The 5,209-nt window shown below is 54.6% G+C and overlaps 1 pseudogene; it reads right to left on the bottom strand.

Annotated features, from left to right (window-relative positions):
* Window positions 1-3,187: 3,187 nt before the first annotated feature.
* On the bottom strand, window positions 3,188-4,623 carry LOC119357950 (annotated as a pseudogene).
* Window positions 4,624-5,209: the final 586 nt, after the last annotated feature.

The following is a 5,209-nucleotide window of genomic DNA, read 5'->3' as shown; positions in this document are numbered from 1 at the left end:
GTCGGACCATGAGTGTATTTGGATGATGTAATGTTTTATTCATGTAATTGTGTGAAGTGGAGATTGTAAGCCAACTATGTATCTCTTTCCCTTATGTCTTACATGGGTTGTGTGAAGATTACCTCACTTGCGACATTGCTTTCAATGCGGTTATGCCTCTAAGTCGTGCTTCGACACGTAGGAGATATAGCTGCATCGAGGGCGTTACACGTCGGTATCCCGATACCTTGTTCAATCTCGTTACCGGTAAGTCTCTTTACTCGTTCCGTAACACATCATCCCGTGATCAACTCCTTGATCACATTGTGCACATTATGATGATGTCCTACCGAGTGGGCCCAGAGATACCTCTCCATTTACACGGAGTGACAAATCCCAGTCTCGATTCGTGCCAACCCAACAGACACTTTCAGAGATACCTGTAGTGTACCTTTATAGCCACCCAGTTACGTTGTGACGTTTGGCACACCCAAAGCACTCCTACGGTATCCGAGAGTTGCACAATCTCATGGTCTAAGGAAATGATACTTGACATTAGAAAAGCTTTAGCATACGAACTACACGATCTTTGTGCTAGGCTTAGGATTGGGTATTGTCCATCACATCATTCTCCTAATGATGTGATCCCGTTATCAACGACATCCAATGTCCATGGTCAGGAAACCGTAACCATCTATTGATCAACGAGCTAGTCAACTAGAGGCTTACTAGGGACATGGTGTTGTCTATGTATCCACACATGTATCTGAGTTTCCTATCAATACAATTATAGCATGGATAATAAAATATTATCATGAACAAGGAAATATAATAATAACCAATTTGTTATTGCCTCTAGAGCATATTTCCAACAGTCCACTTCCTCCTTGACCGGATTTGTGAAAATGACAGCATCGTCAGCGTACAAACTAATCCTCATGCTGATGCCATGGCCCGGCAGATTAGCTATCATTTCCTCCTCTGCAGCAGCCTCTAGGAGTCGGTGCAATGGGTCTATTGCCAAAATGAAAAGCAGGGGAGCGAGCGGGTCGCCCTGCCTGAATCCACAGCCATGGGATATGGTTGGGCCTTGCGTTCCATTTAGCATGCAGGAAGATGAAGCAGATGAGAGGAGTAACGCAATCCAATTTCTCCATATGGGAGGGAAGCCCATCTTCTGCATGAGCTCGAGTAGATACTCCCAGGACACAGATTCAAAGGCCTTCGCTATATCTAACTTGAAGAACAACGCCTTCTTCTTTGTTTTGTGCAACATCTCAACACATCTCTGAACATACTGATAACTGTCATGTATGCATTTTCCTTTCTGGAAAGCGGTCTGTGCTGGTGAAATGGTTGCAGCAAGAACCCCCGCAAGCCTTGCAGAAAGAACTTTTGAGATGAGCTTTGCAACTAAGTCTATCAGGCTAATCGGCCTATAGTGGTTGACCTCAGAGGCACCATCCTTCTTTGGGAGCAGCGTGATCACAACAGTGTTTATCTCCGCAAAGTTTTGCCCTGCCAGCTGATGGAACTTGTGAAAAACAGCCATGACATCTTCCTGAATGATGTAGGAGCGGTAAAATTGTCCCGTGAAACCGTCAGGCCCGGGTACTTTATCTGTTGGGGAGGAAATGATAGCTGCCCAAACCTCCGCCATGGAGAACGGTGAGTCTAGGCCTTGCAGGTCGATTGTGGGGATAGCCAGCCTCTCCCAATTGAGGGTGTTTTGCCGATCATCTTGCTTGCCCAGAAACTTGGTGAAATGGTCATGAAGGATCCTCTCTTTCCCTGCATGATCGAAAATCTCCGAGCCACCCTCCCTGAGAGAATGTATGAATTTTTTTCTTCTTCTGACTCTCATTTTTGCATGGAAAAGCTTGGTGTTTGCATCTCCCGCGCGCAGCCAGGTAATCCTTGAAGCTTCTTTTCGCCTGGCCCTTTCAATTGCTGCCAGCCCTAACACTTTTAGCTTGAGTTGCTTTCTCAGATGAAACTCTGTAGTCGTGAGCCTTCTGCTTTCTTGAGCCACATCTAACAGGCGTATCACTTCGTTTGCGATGTGCAGCTGCATTTTCGCTTTTCCAAAAGTGGCCTTGCTCCAGATCTTCAGATCAGCCGCAGTCCGCTCGAGCTTCTTCTTGATTCGGACAAAAGGGCAGTCATGTGGCACCGGCCTTTGCCAGGCATGAAGGACTGTTTCCGAGAAGTGTGGAAACTTAGGCCAGAAATTTTCGAACCTGAACCTAGCTTTTCGTGCTGGTGTGTCCACTGCAGCGAGCACCAGAGGACAGTGGTCGGAGAACGATGTTGAGGCAGCAAACAACAGATGATCGGGGTGCAAATCTTCCCAGCCCGCGTTGCAGAACACTTTGTCAATGCTACAGAGGGTAGGGTTTTCCCTTTCATTACTCCATGTGAAACGCCGATTTTTTCACTTGATCTCCTTGAGTATAGCTTGGTCTATGGCTCTGCGGAATTTTCCCATCATTCTCCTGTTTATGTTTGGATTGCTCTTGTCTCTAGCTTGATAGATCATATTGAAATCCCCGTTGATCATCCACGGTTCACCAGAAGGAGGGGCAGAAGCAGCTATTTCCGCAAGAAAGTTCTCTTTCTGCGCGTTGTCTGTCGGGCCATAGACGGTGGTCATACAAAAATGCTTCCCCGAGCTCAGTTCACGCACTTTTGCCGTGATGGAAAAGCCACCCAAATAGTGAGAAACTACGTCGACTACATCTTTATCCCAGAAAATCGCCGCTCCACCTCTGGTCCCGATCGTAGGCAGCACTACACATCCCTGTAATCTACTGCCGCCTATCTCACAAGCTACCGCCGTCGTCCAAGAATCGATTTTGGTTTCATGTAGGCATAACACCGCTACTCTATGAGAAGAAACTACGTCGCTGACAACCGTGCGCTTCGCCGGACAGTTCAAACCTCTGACGTTCCAGGACATGAAGACTAAATTGCCGTCATACATCAAAGAAACTAAATCTGCTCCACCAACTAAAGATTTTACTAACACAGAACAGAGACAACTTACAGCAGCACCAGGGGCGACGACGGCCACCAATAGCCCCAAAACCCCATCGTCGATGATCAAACCACAACATCGAAGAACTACACATGAAGACTAGACCTAACTCAAGCTGGTTTAGGACCAGCCGCTGGCGGAGACTAGCTACTGCTAATACTACAGACATGATCAGACTTGCATGAGCTCCTCTGCATCGGCGATCCCCGCCATGCCTGTGGCAATCTTGAGAGCTTCCTGGTCGAGGCCGGTCAGCTTGGCGATTGCAACGATGTCGCCGTCGGAGAGGGGTTCCTGGAAATGCTTCATGATCTGCGCAGCCGCTTTCAGAGTCATCTTGTCCTTGGGGCCGAGCTCACCAAGCTCCTGGACTAGGCGCAGCACCGCCCTCTGCGCCACCGGGGTGGAGATGCCAGCTGCTGCCTATCGAGCACTGCGATGGGAGGGGGTGGAGGTAGCCCTGGACTTGGGCGGAGCGGAGTGGCGAGGACGAGGAGGCTGGCTTGGGAGGATCGGAGGTGGGACTGCTGCAAACAGCTCGGTCGCCTGCGCCTGACTACTGCCGATCTGCATGGAGCCCACCTGCTGGATGACCGCATCCATCTGGAAGCCCACCGTCGCTGCTGCAGGGGAGGCGATGCAGGGCAGCAGGCACGGTAGCATCTCCGGGCTCTCCAGTTTGGCAGGCTTGGCGGTGGGTGGAGAAGGCGAGCGGCCACCGTCTTCGAAAGCCAGAGGGGTGACCAGCGCCTCCTGAATGGCGTTCTCCATCTCTAGTTGAATGCAGTCTATGCGCGGGGGCGGAGAGAGGGCACGTCCGTTGTCGGAGAAGGAGAAGAACTGGGCCACCTGGTCAACCTCCGTCGCTGGGGGGCCGAGCGGAGGGGGAGTGGCGTGGTGACGCGTAGGACTGGAGTGCCGGATGCCCTCCCAGTGGCAGGGCGGCCATGACGGCCAGCCGCGTGGCGGCGGCCGGCAGGCGATCTGCTGCGGCGGCGGTGCGCATCCGTGATCACGTCTCCGTCGCAGCCCCTGGCGTGGCAACCGCGACCGAGCAGGCGATCCTTCCAAGAACGGCTTGCGCCGGAACCGCCACTTCCACCATCCTCCTCGTGGTCGCGAGCGCCCCCACCGAGCACAGGGCCACAGCCCCCAGGCCCGACGCGCGATGCCCTGCTGCGGGCCCCGCCCTGCCCGTCTTCGACACGCGCCACCCAAGTGCCGGGCTTGATGCGCGGGAAGGGGCGGTCGTCGTCTTCGTCAGAGGAAGGCAGCCCGCTCTGGCCGGAGTGAGACGAGCGCGGCGAGAGGGGTAACCAATCCTCCAGCAGGTCGACATGGATCAGCAGGTCATAGCGCCGGACGCCGAGTGGCGGGGGGATGCGGCGATCCGCGGGGGCGAGGCCGATGATCTCGTCCGCCCGGCCTGCACCCCGCTTGAGCACCCAGAGCACGCGCCTGGTGGGGATGTGGGCAACGTCCCAGACCCAGAGCCAGAACGTGAAGGTCCTGGCGTGCCCCCTCTCCAGGGTGCGCGAATCAAGCCGGTCGACGCGGCCGATGTCGCCGAACGCCTCATCCGCACCCGGCAGCGACCAAAACTGCATGGGCAGGTCTTCCACCACAATGCGCACGTGATGACGGAACTTGAGGAACGCGGTGTGGTCGTCTTCGTTCCAGGCTCTGATGAAGTACTTGCAGCCTTCAACCTTGATGACGCCGCAGCGCACGGCGTTGTCCCGGTGCGCAGGGAGGTCGAAGTGGATGAGGAAGGCTTCAGGCTGGTGGGCGGTGACGCGGAGCAGGTGCGGAGGGGTAGAGATCTGCTCGAGGATGACCTTGCCCACCGCCGCGGGGGTGGTAGAGTGCGAGCGGTCCGTGGCGGTCAGGGTGACCGCGTGCTGGCACAGGACGTGCTCCTCAAGTTCCAACGCCGGAGAGGCCACGACGACCTTGCGGCTCTCGCGTGGCCGCCTAGCCGGGTCGCAGAGGCCAAGGCTTGCAATGGGAGTAGGGGGGAGGCAGAGGCGGAGGCGGGAAGATGACATGGTCGCGGACCGGAGCTCTGCACTCCGCCAGGAACTTCAGGCGAGCACTGGCAGCCCCACCTGGGCCACCGTTTCTTGGATTTGCGGGCACTCCTTGCCAAAATGCCCAGCGCTCTTGCAAATGATGCAGCGGAGGGGATCCCGG

Source organism: Triticum dicoccoides, chromosome 2A (genome assembly GCF_002162155.2).
Source record: "Triticum dicoccoides isolate Atlit2015 ecotype Zavitan chromosome 2A, WEW_v2.0, whole genome shotgun sequence".
NCBI classification, from domain to species: domain Eukaryota; kingdom Viridiplantae; phylum Streptophyta; class Magnoliopsida; order Poales; family Poaceae; genus Triticum; species Triticum dicoccoides.
The sequence above is the reverse complement of the archived record's forward strand: the minus strand, read 5'-3'. Positions and strand labels throughout refer to the sequence as shown.